Source organism: Mastigoproctus giganteus, chromosome 7, assembly GCF_048544385.1.
Source record: "Mastigoproctus giganteus isolate SK-2022 chromosome 7, ASM4854438v1, whole genome shotgun sequence".
NCBI classification, from domain to species: Eukaryota; Metazoa; Arthropoda; class Arachnida; order Uropygi; family Thelyphonidae; genus Mastigoproctus; species Mastigoproctus giganteus.
This window is the reverse complement of record NC_143581.1, coordinates 143335832-143353013: the sequence shown is the minus strand read 5'-3', so window position 1 is coordinate 143353013 and position 17182 is coordinate 143335832. Positions and strand designations below refer to the sequence as shown.

Genomic DNA, 17182 nt, shown 5'->3' with positions numbered 1-17182 from the left:
GAAGCTAAAAAATTTTAGAAAAATTAAAAGTTTCTCTTTCTAACAACACAGTTTGTAGATTATTCGAGAATTGTCACTCCTATGCAAGCAAACAGGTATTAAAAAAAAAAAAAAAAGTCCTGGTTTATTCTGTGGTATGACCACAAGTCAGAGGAGTTTACTATAAATCACAAATACAATTGTTAATTGTATTTAGCAGTCACCAAGCTTGAACCATGTTCCACTCAAAGAATGTGCTACTGCACTCTCACTCCTGACTACATTATTCATATATATTTCATGTTTGCATTGAAAATAGATGAATCTATTGAAATCATTAGTGTAAGAGGTATTTTGTTTGGGAATATAAAATATTAAATGAGTTTTCTTTGTAACTGAATTTCTGTTACAAAGAATTATCCAAAAGGACCCATTGTACTGTGAACGAGTTTCCTGGTGCTGTTAAGCTGGAAAACCCATTTGTCCTTATTACATTTCTGATTTATACTTAATCTTGATTTCTAATGTCTTAAAGAAATTTTGAGAAATGTTTTTCGTTGAAACTATCAGAATGATTAATCACATTAAACACAGACAAAAAAAAATAATTACAATAATAATTGTTTTTTGATGTGACATAATGCAATCTAATGGTTGTTTGGTTGGTTGTTTTGTTGTTTATTGGCGCATTGTGCAATCTAATCAACACATGTTGTTTGTTGTAGCAGCGTGTGGTAGTTATTAAAAAAAGGAATAGGTGTGTGAATTATATGAAATAAATTTAAGTTTTACATTAGATGAATCCAAATTTTGTAATTATTTATCTGATGACATATGGCTATGAAAAGTTTCTTTTGGTCTAATTTAATCTATATTTTAAGCATATTGAATACATAGAAATGCAAAGTGAAAATGAAAATATCCTTTTAACTGATAAACATGATTGCTTTAAAAGAAAAAATATATTGTTAGTGGAAAAGATATGTGGCACAATATAATTTTAAAATGTTCTATTTTATATGTAAAACAGATTTTAATAGAGAAATGTATTAAATTATTTTAGTCATTAACCTTTTTAACTGAAAAATTTCAATACTATTTTCAGATATAAATAAAATCATTATGGGTAAGAGGCCCACATGCCCATGTGTCTAAAAGAGGAATATAGTTTGAATTTGAAAGAAGTGTTTAGGACTGAATAATCAGATACAAATTTCCAATTTTTACAAAACTGGTAATAGAAATTCTATATCCATTTTCAAGATATGTACATTTCAAAAATTGAAAATCATGTTTAATGCCGTGAATATCATCTTTCATTATCCCCATCTTTATTTATGTGAAAGCAATAACAAATATTTCACATGGAACTTTTATGACGTAGTAGATGTGTACTTAACAGTGGAAGAGAAAAGGAAAGTAAACTTGACTTATAAACAAGCAAGTAATTTGAAATTTCATAGCAGTGTCAGCACGTCAGTTCCCATATTAGTCTTAACACAAATACTGTAGTTACAAAGATGGTTTTGTGGCACTTGACATGTGTTTATGTTTAATTGTTCTGTGAAAACTGTAAAGCAAAGAAAATTCAGAAATTGCAGTAAAAGTTTGACTATAATTATGAAGCTTAAAAAAATTTTTAGATTTTTAATCATTAATTAAATGGTAATGCAGGAATCATTATTTTAGAGTAGCACTTGTCAGGTTTTGTTTAGCTACCACTGGGCTAATTATAAATTAAAAAACCGTATAAAATGGCAAAACCTTTTTAAATTCAAATTTATGTCATAAAAATATAATTATGTAAAATGGGCTATAAACAGTGCAGAATATACTAACACTGACACGAAGAGTGTTCTACTATATGAATCATACCAAATACTCAGTGTCAACGTGTTTGTTACTTGAGTTTAAAGATCCATGACAGCTGCCTGGTTGCCATATGACCTAATAGGATGCATTTGGTTTAAACTGATACAATGGATGACACCTACAATTCTGTATACTTTGTTGAATTACACAATATGGTTTTAATTTATATTGAGGTTCATAAGAATTCCATTGCTGATTTCATTGATATTAGTATTAATAGTCACAAATGATGCAGGATAGCAAGCGTATGCAACAGCAGCCAAGAAAACCTACTCACTTCACAACAGTAGTGTGTTGGAACAAAGCAAATTTTTGCACATCTGTCTTACAGCCATCTGTTTTCAATTTAAGTTTGTTACCCTGTGTGTGTTGTCCAAAAAGAGTAAGAATACCATCAAGTTTACTCAATCCATTTAAAGCCTTACCCTTCAATGATGTCTTCTTGCACTGTGAATGCCTGCCTAGTTTCCAAGCTTTGTAATTTGCAGAGCCAAAGGCTTTTGTAAGGTACCCCTTTGTGTTCTTGACTAATCTGGTTAATCTTCTTATCCTTCTTAAAATGAGGCTTCCAGACCTGTATGTGATACTTAAGATGCAGCCTAATCATAGCCTTATATAGCGGGATAATTGTCTTTTCCCTCTGGTAAAAGTTTCCATATATCATTGACAGAATCCCCATGAGTTGTTCTACCAGCCTGTGTGCATTACCCAGGGAACTTCATGTTGGACTGAACAATTATCCCTAGGTCTTGTTCGTTCTCCCCCACCTTGAGTGTATAGTGTGTTTAGGGTCTAACGGCAACAGGGTTCCCTCATCTCTGCGTAGTTTACATTGTTGTGTGATACAGTACACTGTACAGGCCAGAAATTTAAATGTGTTGTATGGATTTTGTGGTGTGTAGTGTCGTGTACCATTGTTCTTTTGGCCATTTAGGGACCCTGGTTGGGACCCACCAGGGCCGCTGGGACCCTGGTGGGTCCCAACGTTGCCCACATTAAGCCCCGTGGAGGCAGACCAGGTACACCAGTAATTTGATTTACTCTGGCAGGCCCTGCCACATAATTTTCTGAGATTTCAGTGGCTAGGGCCTATAAAAAAAATTGAGGAGATAATGCTAGAATTGGAAAAACCTGGTGAACGTGGTTTAATTTTGTCAAATTTAAATTTGGACGTGTGGGATGTGTGCTAGCGTACAGACAGAGTAGGGGAAAGAGACTGAAGGCTGGGGGGAAAGGTCAGAAGTATAGAGACGAAAGAGAAGATGACCCCAATGATTTCCAGTGGGCATGCCTATTCCCCACCAGGAGAAAGTGGGGAAAGGAAGGAGACAACAGATTGTCCCCTCTCCTCTCCCCACCAGGATAGGGAAAGAAAGCGGGTGAGGCTAGGTGCCCTACCCAGATCGTCAACTGGCGAGGTGGCAGCTTAGCTGCATTCAAAGTCTTGGTTGGAGATTGTCTGTTTCGGTGATTTCCTTGTCTTACCTTGAGTGTGTGGTACCATCTAATTAGTATGTTATTCTGGGATTACTACTGCCTGTATGCAGTAGTAATCCCAGAATAACATACTAATTGGGTAACAGTACCTTTCATTTATGAATGTTAATCCTCACTTGCCACTTCTCAATTCATCTGCTTAACTTTACTAGGACTTGCTGTTGTAGCCTACACTTGATTCCTTTCATTAACCACTCAAAGTTAATGTGCCAGAATATATCTAACTCAAAGTATGTTCTGCCACAAGTACCAAAATGCGATCTGAGGTACATAGCCTGTTGTGAGACAGTTATTAACACCTGAAAGATATGATTCCCATTTACTGTTGCTAGTTTTTTAATTACTTCAACCTCAATGAGGTTATAGTTGGGCATTTGTTTTTGTTGGTTCTGTAAATGGCAAATTTCAATTCTTCTGATGTGAGGGAGGGTTTTGTCACATCAATTTTGGTAGTTAGAATTTTTTTGCACAGATTTCTTTCTGTTCTTCTGTCAGGGACTGTTTATCTGTGAGGAAGTGTGCATCCAGGATGTTTTCTACAGTGTCCTTCCATTTGTGGAGTTGGGGACCCATCTGGTATTGTAGCAGTTTACATGATTCACCTTGAGTTCACCTCAAGCTTGTTTGTTACAATCCGGTAGACCACATCTCAGGGGTCAACATCTGTAAATGTTGACCCCTGAGATGATTCCCTACCAAGGCACACCAAAATTCCTTAATTTTGAGTCTAATCAGCAATCTGAACAACAATTATCAGTCGATTTTAGGACATTTGGAATAGAAATTTCACTAATTAATGATTTGCTTTTTTAGTAAGATATATGTTGTGATATGTATTTTGCATCTTAAATTATGATGCTATATTATATGTATTATGATGATTTGTTTTTTTTTAATAAGATATTTTAATTTTTTTTTAATAAGATACGTTGTGATATTTATTTTGGATCTTAAATTATGATGCTATATTTTATGTACTATGATGTCATGTTTTATCTTATTATATTTCAGTATGATGATTTTTAATATTGACTCTTCAATCAATTTGCTCAGATTTACTAACAGTTCTCTATGCTCCTCAGCGTAGGCACCTATACTTGGTTAGGGGACCTCCCAGTGATGCTGCTATACCTCCAGATTAGGATCACTGGAATTGAACACCCACAGCCTAGATTCCAGGCTAACACCATAGGAACCTGGCATGCTTTCCATGCACTGCAGCCCATGGAAACTTGGAAAGGAGTATCCTGGTTGAGGGGGACCAGCTTCAACATGCCACAATGGCCCCTGCTTCGACAAGTTGTGTGGTCCTGGATGGCTTGGTCAGGCTCACTCAGCTAGTGGATTTGCCTGCAAGGGTCAACCATGCTAATGCCATGCCCCTACCCTCCAAGCGACAGGATTCAGGCTGGCTGCAGTGCAGTTATAGTGTCTGAGTAGCTCTGGTGTTCCACTCCTGAGTACATTTATTGCTTGCCAGGTAGTGAGCATTCCATTTGGGCTTTGTTGGTGGGTAGGAAGCTCAGGCACTGAGCCAAAACAATTGTGAATCCAGATACTTCAAATTCCCCTTCTGAAACCCCAACAAGGGCCCTACCAAAAAATTATATCACTGAAACTGAAAATGCTACCTCAGCTAAAAGACCCAGAACTGAAGATACATCAGGCCCAACACCTCATTACCTGATTGTACATTCTAAAAGTGAAAAACCAATAGGAAAAATGTCATCCTTCTTCATCCATAAGGATTTAGAAAGGCTAGCAGGCTCATCTCATCCAAATTGGTTAAACAACTTAATTCTGCCAACATTCTTGTTGAGACAAAAACCGATAGGCACTCCAAACAGCTTTTCCAAGCAACATCTGTTTGGGGAATACCAATTGTAGTAACCTCCCACAAGACATCGAACTGCAGATCCCATTCTGAGACATCATCTTAAAATGGGATCTGCTCGAAGTGTCTGAGGAAGAAATATGTTGAGAACTAAAAAGCGAAAGAGTGATAGTAGCAAAGTGAATGCCCGTATGTAGAAGTGGAAATTTAGTCCCAAGTAGAAACCTCATATTTCCTTTTAATATGCCAGTATCCCCAACGAGATTAAAGCTGGTTATCTAAACTGCACAGACATCCATATGTTCCAAACTCATTAAGGGGCTTATTAACTCATTAAGTACCAGAAGTAGGGACATTCACAAATGGCCTGCTGTGGTGCCCTTGCATGTGCAAAATGTGGTGCAAAAGATTGTGAGATAACATCATGTAAAGCTGTAAAACCTACCTGCATTAACACCCAGAGAGCCAGTGTTGAGGCGGTGGTGGTGGGGAGGCACCTGCATGGAGTCTTACACGGCCCTCACCTGCCAGTCGCTTCTCCCCCCCCCCCAAGGCTTTAATCGCTTCTTCAGGAAGAAGTCAGAGTCACTTCTACCACCCTTGTCATTCCCAACAACTGGAAAGACTCAAATAGATGTTTTCGTTAGTTCCTCAGTTTTAGACCAAGCCAGGGTACTAGAAACTTTTCAGTTACCATAAAGCTCTCTATTTGAGATACTACACTAATGACCATTCGTGACTACGGACCCTTCATCCTGAGTGATCGGCACTCAGTAGTTGACCAGTTTATTTACTTATTTTACTCACATTTTACTTATTTTTTTTTTTATATACAGGTCGACCATCACTAATCCGGCAGCGTTGGGACTTGTGGGGTGCAGGATTAGTGAGCTTGCTGGATCACCGGTAGTTATTTTAACATATACAGTTTACCCAACAGCTAACCACCTCATCCTTCCCCTACCTTTAACACATTGACTGCCAAGCTAGTTTAAGAAAAAAATTCACCAGGGGCCAAAAAATATTTAGCAAATAATTTGATTAGTAATTCTAAAATAAATATTGTAATGTCAGTGTTGTCGTTTTTTTCACGTAAAATATAAAAAAAAAAAAAAAATGGTTTTTTTTATGTTGCATATATGTGGCCGACATGGCCCAGTAGGTTAAATCTTGAGAAGCTGTATCGGCCACATACGCGTGATGCTATTACGGCATACATATGAAGGTAGTTTGTGATTAGTTTATTGCATGCATGGCGAATGCTGCAATAAAACTAATTGCGATAAAATGTCACAATAAGTTTATCAGTATTGTTAGAGATTTTGTGAAAACAAGTTTGTCTGCCCGCTATATATATATATATATATATATATCCATCATATTGTGTTGTGTTTTTCTGCAAGTTTGTACAAGTGTTGTTAAAAAAAAATCTAAAAAGAAAAATACTAAAATAAGAGGAACTGAGAGAAATTGCCGGAATTTACAATTAAGCAGAGTTAAAATTCTCAGACACACTGCTGTTGGGTTTTTTCAGAAGTTCAACTTTATCTGTTATGGACAATGTTCGGTGTTTGTGCTTTACACCTTGAGAGGCACTTCCTTTATGCATTGGAACCATGGCAGGGGCTAAATGTGAGCAGGTTATAATAATAAATCCAGAAAAACAAGTGGGAATGGCTTGCCAGTGTTTGAGTTCGTGCCAACAGCTGATGCAACCAATGCCACCAAAACAGTAACAGCAGATCGATGCGCCGACCAGGGAAATTTCAAATTACGTTTGTGGAAATTATGTCCAAATTAGCGGTGGAACCGGATTACTGGTGGCTGGATTAGAGATGGTCGACCTGTACTTGAATAATAAATTTAAGCTTAATACACTGTGTTAATATACTAAATTTGTTGTTCTTATTCCAAAAACTTTACTATTAAAGTAACAATATCAGGGAAAAAATAATTTTTAAAGTACTTTTCGTGTCCATTTAAGTTTCAATTTTTCCTGATAGGAAAGAATGAGTACCAGAACCAATTTTTTTTTTTTACAAAAAAAAGAACTAAGTACAACAAACAGCTGTACAGAGAAATAGTGGGCCGGTAAATCAGAATGTCTTATAATGGGGGATTTTACTTTCCCAGATATTGACTGGAACGTATGTATTGGTCTCTCTCACACTAGCAAGGCTTTTGGGGATTTATTGGATGATTGTTTTCTACAGCAGCATGTTTGAGAGGCAACCAGAGGGAGTAATACTCTGGATCTCATTATCAGCAGCAGGGGTAAAGGAAAGGTGACTACAGAGGTCTGAGACAATTTTTAAATTCTGTACAGTGGGACCAACTGATATCACCAACAGAAAATTCTGAATGGGAAGCATTCAAGTAAGTAATCTTGGAAGCTACCAGGCTTTTTGTTCTAACTAAGAAATACAGTTCAAGTTTTAGGCCTAAATGGATGTCATATGAACTAATGAGACTCGAGGTAGGAAAGAAAAATGCATGGGATACGTATAAATTATCAGCCGACCCAGAAGATTATGGTAGATTTCAGATAGTCTGTAATCAAGTCACAAAGGAAGTTAGGCAAGCGAAGGCAGATTACAAGGAATCTTTGGCAAAGGATGCAAAGAGAACAACAAAGACTTCTTTACTTATGTAAACTCTAGAAGGAAGGAGATGAATCAAATTGATCCACTTGGTATCAGTGTTTTGACTGTTGATAATCCTTGTCATGGAGCTGACAAACCAAATGAGTATTTTGCATTTACATTCACACAGGAGGAATTATTTAGGAAAGGATAAGCTAGACGTTTATCAAACTAACTGGGAGCTAAAATTCCCTGTCAGAGACTTAGTAATTTGGAATCTCCTCTTTTCAATCCACTCTAGCTTAAAATCCCTTTACCTCATTCTGTCAAATTATCTGTTGTCTCTACCATCCTCCCAACTCCACTAATCACTTGGAACTCTGACTTCCTCTCTTTGCAACTTGACTTTCTCCAGTCCAACTTTTGTAACAGTGAGGTATTTTCCTTGGCGATTTTAATGTTCACAACTCCAGCTGGCTTCCGTTTTCTAGTCACACAGACCCAGCTGGTCAAGATGCTCAGGCTTTTGCAATTACTGATGATCTCGCAGAGATTGTTCATTTATCTACCAGAATACTGGACAGTCCTAACCATACAGCCAACGTGCTTGATCTTTTTCTCACAAACAACCCTTCTAAGTACACGTTTGAAGTGAGTGGTCCTTTAGGCACATCATATCACAACTTGATGATTGTCTCTTCTCCAGTGGACAGCAATGAGGAAAATATTCAAGTGACTCAGTAACACTGCAGCCTCATGTTGTTTGGCATTACAAGAATGAAAATGGATGACCTGTGAGATTTCTTTTCCTTGGTCAGATTACTGTTTCAAAACTTCTGATGTCAACATTTGCTCAAATCATGTCAAGGAATTATTCTTGTAGCAATGGAATCCTTTATTTCACACTCCACTTTAAAATATCGTCCTTTATGTAAACCATGGTTTTCCAATAAATGTCCTAAGGCTGTTCAAGAGAAGAACGTTGCATATTGTAATTGGCTTGTTTCCAAACCTTCAGTTTCATTTTCTGCCTACACCAAAGCTTGCAACAATTGTAAAACAGCTATTAATGAGTCCAAACTAGATTTTGAACACCCTAAGAGTAGAAAACTTGCTTCTTGCCCTAATGGTAGCTGAGCATTCTGGTCTCTTGCCAAAACTATTGGCTGCAACTTTTGCCCATCTCTGCTCCCACCTCCGTCAAAACCAGATGGTTCTATTGTTACTTTAGCCAAGGATAAAGCTGACCTGCTAGTATCCCATTTTTCTTCCAAATAATGTCTTAATGATCTTGGTAAAACACCTTCCACCATTCCCAATGCATTTCATTCAAATGCCTCCTGTGGTTTTCCGTCAAAAGGATGTCAGAAGGATTTTGACAAATCACGATGCTAAGTAAGCTCCAGGTCCTGATGGTATTTCTCCGCTTGTTCTCAAAACATGTGCTCCTGAACTTACTCTTCATCTTTGCCGCTTTTTTTCAATTTCTTATTCCAAAAATGTTTTTCCTTCTGCTTGGAAATTTGCTCATATCCAGCTATTTCCTAAAAAAAAGGGTGGATAAATCCCTCCCATCCAATTAATGTCCCATTGCAATTAGTTTTACTCTTTCTAAAGTAATGGAGAAATCAATACTGCCAACTCTTAAACTATCTAGAAACCTTCCTTCTGATCAACGATCGCCAATATGGATTCCATCAGTGTTGATCCACTGGTGATATTTTGTCTTATGTTACCCATTTATGGACAAATTCAATGGAAAAGTTTGGTGAAACACAAGCAGTTGCTCTTGACATCTCAAAGGCTTTCAGTCGTGTTTGGCATAAAGATTTTCTAAACAAGCTTCCATCTTATGGGTTGCCATCTGTTTTTTGCAATTAGTTAGCCAGTTTTCTGATGGTTGATGGCTCTCCGTTGTCCAACTTTTCCACAAATGCTGGTTTCTCCCAAGGTTCAGTTCTTTCTTCCGCTCTTTTCCTCTTGTGTAATAATGACCTTCCATTGACTGGAAATCCTACCCATAGTTTTGTTGATGATAGAACATTGCATTCCACTTTCCACTTTGAGAAACCTTGCCTTGCGCAATCAGCTTCAACTTCTCGAATGTCTGCTACCAATTCCTTAAATTCTGATCTCCAGGTAATTCTTCAGTGGGACGAAGACAACTTGGTTGATTTCAATACAGGTGACCCCCGCTTAATGCTGATAATTCATTCCGGAAAAACAAAGCGCTAAGTGAATCCAAGCTAAGCAAGCGCCACATTCCCATAATGTAACATTTGTATTTGTGAGTTGCTGTCGGTGCCATAGGATATTTCCTAATCAATAATAAATGGTAGTGAAAAGATGCACAAATGTCAGTCAAAATATTTAATATTCAAATATTTGTACATATAAAATATTCTGCATTACATACGTATATAATTATGTGGTAACTACTTACATATCAAAATTAAACTTAAAATTCCAATTAAAATCATGAATTTAATTGATCTAAACTGATTTTAATTGATTTAATTTAAATGACGAATTTAATCATAAAAAATGTGTTGATTTTGGGTTGTACTTTGTCCCCCTTCCTGGTAAACTAAAACGGGTTTTAATTTAAAATCCCCCGCAGCATTACCACCCAACAGTAAAGTCAACCGATCCTTCGCCGCTTTGAAACCTGCCATGTTTTTTCTTCTTTCAATATGAAACTTCTTTTAGGCATTCATTTCCACAAAAGTCCAGCTTCATCTATGTTAAAAACTTGTTGAGAAGTATAACACATAATACCCCTCTTCAATAATTTTAACAGGTTATTTTTTGAAAGTTTCGGCTCCTTGATCTGCACTTGCGACTTCTCCCTGGATTTTAAATCTATTCAACCAGCCCTTACTAGTTTTAAATGGTTCCGCATTTTTTTTTTTTTTTTAGGCGAGTTTTCTTCAGATCATCATATAAGCTAATCTCTCTTTCTTTTCTTTTCTTTTATTTATTTATTTTTATAATATTTAACTTAACTGAATTGAGCACTGGATATTTTCTTCAGCAAAATTAGTTAGTCTCTCCATTTCGATCCTAATAGCCGGCCCAGTCCTAGTTGCTTGCAGTGGAACAGCTGTTTTTCCTGCTGCTAAAATTCTTTTTTTTTATAATTGTTCTTACAGTTAAACTTGCCATTCCTAAATTATGGCACACATCCACTTGTCTTTGACCGGAATCGATTCGCTTCAAAACGTCTAATTTACTTTTCAAATTAAGTCTTTTTCTTATATTTATAGTCTTCATAATGCATCCAGACATTCTTGCTTTTTCATTCTTATCTGCCATTATTAATTATTCGAAAATGTAACTGTGTTGGTTGCATTAATTACGATACAATGTTCAAGTAAACTGTCCGTTACGCACGATGTCTAATACCTTATTGAGTGATGACTTTGGATAAATGCATATAACGCAAATATTATAAGCAATATACTTGATCATTTTTTTAAAATATTGATCTTTGAACTACGTAACAAATCACTGTACTGCAATTAAATTAGCGTGCGAGAAATTTTCACTGAGCATGGGAAACGTTTTAATGCCTCTTCAAATAGGCCTCTGAGGTTGGGTATATTCATACTGTGATTGAGTGTTTTGCACCAACCTTGCGTAGAAATAGAAATAAAATAAAAACACCAAGGAAACTAAACATTCGATAACTGTATTAATAATAAATCAAAATAACCGGCGTTTACAATAACTGTATTAATAATACATCAAAATAACCCGCGTATACAACAAATTTAACTTCACAAATAAATTATTGAAATCTGCCACATTACAATCAATAAAATGCATAAAGTATACTAAATAAAAGCGATAAAAACCGTAGCTTTCAAAGGCTCAGCCTTCTTCTTCAGCGGTAATCCTTGTTCTGCAGTACAACTTTAAATATCAGCAGGCTAACAGTACTCCTCACGTGTTTTCATTCTCGTGTGCTTCGTTCTCTCGCGTTGCACCGGGAGTGGCTCGAGCGGAAGTCACACGAAACCGTTCATCTCTTCTGAGGATAGAAGTCTCAAAGATGGGATGAATCCGCGTACCTCTATCCCTATTAATGTTAAATGTAGAACAAATCCGTAAACTCTCAAGCCACTTACGGTCCCAGAACTTATGCGCCCGATCGGTGATGATAGCATCGTCCGGGGAGATCTGGTGTTGCTTCTCCCAAAAATGCTCGGCCACGGCGGACTTGCCATATTCCGCATTTCTTATTGCCTTAGTGTGTTCCCCCAGACGATCTTTAAGACGGCGTTTTGTTTCCCCTATATAACATTCCCCACAATCCGGGCATCTAATGCTATATACGACCCCACTAGTGTTCTCTTTCTGAATGGGGTCTTTAACCTGAGACACGATTGTGCGCAGTCTCCGCCCTGGAAGCTGCACACAACGCATCCGGTACTTTCTTAGTATTCTAGCTATATGATCAGTCAAACCCGGGTAGTAGGGTATGTATGCAGTGGCTATTGGTGTAAACGGCTCGCCTCTCCTCTGACTTCCTTTAACATATTTCTCTATAATCCTCTTGGGGTAACCACATTTTACAAGATCCGTCGTGACCCGTTCATACTCTAACTTTCTATCATCGGAGGTACTGCAATGCGAATTCGCTCTGTCGACTAAAGCTCTTATCACACTGTTCCTATGATGGTTGGTTTGGGCTGAGCTGTAATGCGAATACTGCCCTTTACACATGGACTTCCTATATACCCTAGTCTTCAGTTGTCGACCTCCTCTACAGACCAACACATCTAGGAACGGCAAAACTCCTCCTTCTTCTACCTCCGATGTAAATTGTATGAATGGGGAGAAGACATTTAGGCTGTTCAACACCTGCTCTTCACTCCCCTTTCGAATAATAGAAAACGTATCATCCACATACCTTTTCCAGGGGCGCATAGGGAGAACGCTAGCAGTAAATATTCTGGCCTCGAGCTCCTCCATAGCTAAATTAGCTATAATTTATTAGCTATAGTTTATTGGAAGATCAGATGACTTATAAAGTTATTCAGAAAAGTCCACTTCTTAGTTTGGAACGCCAAGTGAACGGTATGGTACAAGGTTGGCTTAAGACTAACAAAATTTCTAAGGAACAAAATTTCTAAAGCGTTCTCCCTATGCGCCCCTGGAAAAGGTATGTGGATGATACGTTTTCTATTATTCGAAAGGGGAGTGAAGAGCAGGTGTTGAACAGCCTAAATGTCTTCTCCCCATTCATACAATTTACATCGGAGGTAGAAGAAGGAGGAGTTTTGCCGTTCCTAGATGTGTTGGTCTGTAGAGGAGGTCGACAACTGAAGACTAGGGTATATAGGAAGTCCATGTGTAAAGGGCAGTATTCGCATTACAGCTCAGCCCAAACCAACCATCATAGGAACAGTGTGATAAGAGCTTTAGTCGACAGAGCGAATTCGCATTGCAGTACCTCCGATGATAGAAAGTTAGAGTATGAACGGGTCACGACGGATCTTGTAAAATGTGGTTACCCCAAGAGGATTATAGAGAAATATGTTAAAGGAAGTCAGAGGAGAGGCGAGCCGTTTACACCAATAGCCACTGCATACATACCCTACTACCCGGGTTTGACTGATCATATAGCTAGAATACTAAGAAAGTACCGGATGCGTTGTGTGCAGCTTCCAGGGCGGAGACTGCGCACAATCGTGTCTCAGGTTAAAGACCCCATTCAGAAAGAGAACACTAGTGGGGTCGTATATAGCATTAGATGCCCGGATTGTGGGGAATGTTATATAGGGGAAACAAAACGCCGTCTTAAAGATCGTCTGGGGGAACACACTAAGGCAATAAGAAATGCGGAATATGGCAAGTCCGCCGTGGCCGAGCATTTTTGGGAGAAGCAACACCAGATCTCCCCGGACGATGCTATCATCACCGATCGGGCGCATAAGTTCTGGGACCGTAAGTGGCTTGAGAGTTTACGGATTTGTTCTACATTTAACATTAATAGGGATAGAGGTACGCGGATTCATCCCATCTTTGAGACTTCTATCCTCAGAAGAGATGAACGGTTTCGTGTGACTTCCGCTCGAGCCACTCCCGGTGCAACGCGAGAGAACGAAGCACACGAGAATGAAAACACGTGAGGAGTACTGTTAGCCTGCTGATATTTAAAGTTGTACTGCAGAACAAGGATTACCGCTGAAGAAGAAGGCTGAGCCTTTGAAAGCTACGGTTTTTATCGCTTTTATTTAGTATACTTTATGCATTTTATTGATTGTAATGTGGCAGATTTCAATAATTTATTTGTGAAGTTAAATTTGTTGTATACGCGGGTTATTTTGATGTATTATTAATACAGTTATTGTAAACGCCGGTTATTTTGATTTATTATTAATACAGTTATCGAATGTTTAGTTTCCTTGGTGTTTTTATTTTATTTCTATTTCTACGCAAGGTTGGTGCAAAACACTCAATCACAGTACGTTTTAATGCCGTTTTGCTATTCATTTTCAATCTATCGACTCCATCAAATGAAACGTTAAATATGCCAAAAATGCATCTGTGAAAGAGTGCTATAGTGATTTGTGACAGCATTATAATCAGATACGGGTTATAATATAAGAGCAGTGTAAAGCGAACCATGTTATAACGAGGGCCTGCTGTACTTCAAAAACTCAGTCCTGTCTTATATCTCGCAAAAAGGATTCTTCTGCTCCTATGCTTATCTTTGTTGACACTATGATTTCTAGGCAAGATGATATATCTCTTTTGGGGATTACCGTGACTTTTGATCTCTCTTGGCACAAGCACATTACAAATATTGCTTCCCCTGCATCTGAAAAACTTGGTTTTCTCTTTTGTTCTCGGCATTATTTTTGTTTCAAACAGCTGTTCGCTCTATACAAATCGCAAATCTGCCCTACCATGGGATATTGTTCTCACATCTGAGGTAGTGCTCCTAAAACTTCTCTCAGACTTCTAGATTCCATTCAGAAGAGGGCAGTTAGGTAAACTAACGACTCATCTCTTACAATCTCTCTACTCTCTGTCTCATAGACGTACTGTTCTGCTGCATACCTTTTCTACAGATATTTCCATGGGCACTGTTCTTCTGAATTGGCTTATAATTCTCATCCTCTCCTTCAAAACAATCCTAACATATGCCTCCACCAGCCAACATCCATTTATAGTCCAACTTTAAACTCACAGAACCAACTTTTCATTTTCCTCATTTATTCATTCAACTGCCGTTTTCTGGAACAACCTCAAACACATGCACTTTACTAAGTACTATAAGTTCTAATACCTGTTGTGTTTGGGGTTTTCATTAAAAAAAAAAAAAATATATATATATATATATATATATATATATATATATATCTGATAATTAAAATAAATATGATATTTAAAATAAAAAACAATTATACAGGGGATAATCCCCTGTATAATTTAGTAAATTATACAGGGGATTATCGACTACCTTTTTGTCTTATTATCTCTACTTTCCCTTCCCTGTTTGTTTATTTTATGTTATTTTGCGTTTCGTTTCGCTCTGCATTTTTGCCGTACTACTGGCTGATGTTTTTTATTTTAAACATCATATTTATTTTAATTATCAGATATAATTAGGCTTCATGTGGAGGATGTGCATTTGCTGCCTCTAATGATAGCTTCATATCCATATTTATTTATTTTTATTACTTTTGCCTAACTTTTGCATCACATTAGATATATATATATATATATATATATTGTAATAACTGAAAGCAAAGTGGAGGAGCAATTGTTGAAATTAAACAAGAAAGGCATATTGGGTGGATGGTGGATTAAAGGTGGGTGCCTCCTTTAATATAACTGGGATCTACCCAGTTATATTAAAGGAGGCAGCAAACCAATAAGTAAACCTTTTGTCATTATTTTTAGAGCATCGCTGGATTCAGAGGAGGACCCTATGGACTGGAGATGTGTAAATGTATCCTCAATTCACAAAGGGGGATCAAATGTTTACATGAGTAATAACAGACATGTTTGTTTAATTTCTGTTCCTGGGAAAATAATGGTGTTGCTGGTTAAAGTACTATTGCAGGATTATCTAGACAAGACTGCAGTTATAGTTTAGACAGAGCATGGGTTTGTTAAAGAAGTCTTGTCTGATCACTTTATTTGGATGCTGTTATGTGGTCACAAAGGAACTGGATGCAAAAAAATTATTTTGATATCATTAACTTGGATTTTCTGAAAGCTTTTGATACTGTTGCACATGGATGACTACTGTACAAATTGGAGCAGTATGGCATTAAGGAGAAGTTGCTGCTATGGATAAAGGGATGGTTGAGTGGGAGAAGACAGAGTGATAATCAGTTCATTGACTAATGTTAATTAGTGGAGGCCCCTAGGGTTCGGTGTTGTCCCAATTTTTTTCTGTATTTATCAGTGACATTGATGAAGGTATATAAGGGTTACTGTCCAAGTTTGCAGACGATATGATAGTTGACAGGATTGGTAATGATGACTGTACACTACTGCAAAGGGATCTAGTAAAGTTGAGCTGAGAGGTGGCAACTGAAGTTTAACATTGACAAATGGAAATTACTGCATGTTGGTAGCAGTAATCCCAGAGTAATGTACCAAATGTGTGGCACAACACTCAGGATAGTTGAGAATGAAAAAGACCTTGTGATATTTGTGTAGTCAGATATGAAGTTTTCTGAGCAGTGCAGACAGGCTGCAAGAATAGCTTAAAGGAGGCTTGAATGATATACAGAAATTTTGCGAGCAGGAATAAGGAGTTGATATGTCCCCTTGTATAATGAAATGGTCAGGGCATACTTTGAGTACTGAATGCAGGTTTAGAGGCCTCATTTTAGGCAGGATGAAGAGCTGCTGGAATGAGTACAGAGAAGGGCAATGAGATTGGTGAGAGGAAAAAATGGTTGCTCTTACCAAGGAAGTTCTAGAAATTGCAGTGCCTGGAGATTAGGCACCTGCAATTTCTAGAACAAACCATTCCAGGTCCTATACACCTCAATCAGATAACCTGCTAGGTTATCTGATTGAGATGTATAGGACCTGGAATGATTTGATCAAACTCAGTGCTCATGGGATTCTTTTACTTGCTTCGATTACACACTTAAATGGGCATACAATCGAATTGGTCCGAAGAAACTTATCTTTAAACCCATGCTGTGTCTAAATTATTACTACAGTCTTGTCTAGATGATCCTGCAATGCTTTTTTAACCAATGACTCCATTATTTTCACCGCAAACAGTTAAACGAAGAGGTTTGTTCTAACAATCAACCAACCGCTGGCTAAATGCAAATTTCCGCACATCTATTCTGCAACTGTCTTTCCTCAGTTTGAATTTATTGGAGCAGTATGGCATTAAGGGCAGGTTGCTGCAATGGATAAAAGGAAGACAGAG

The 17182-nt window shown here is 37.5% G+C and overlaps 1 protein-coding gene across 1 annotated transcript in view; it reads left to right on the top strand.

The window, feature by feature from the left end:
- Window positions 1-17182, top strand: part of LOC150083240 (leucine-rich repeat-containing protein 49-like) — a 494942-nt gene that overhangs the window by 58067 nt on the left and 419693 nt on the right. The gene's annotated exons all lie outside the window — the stretch shown is intronic.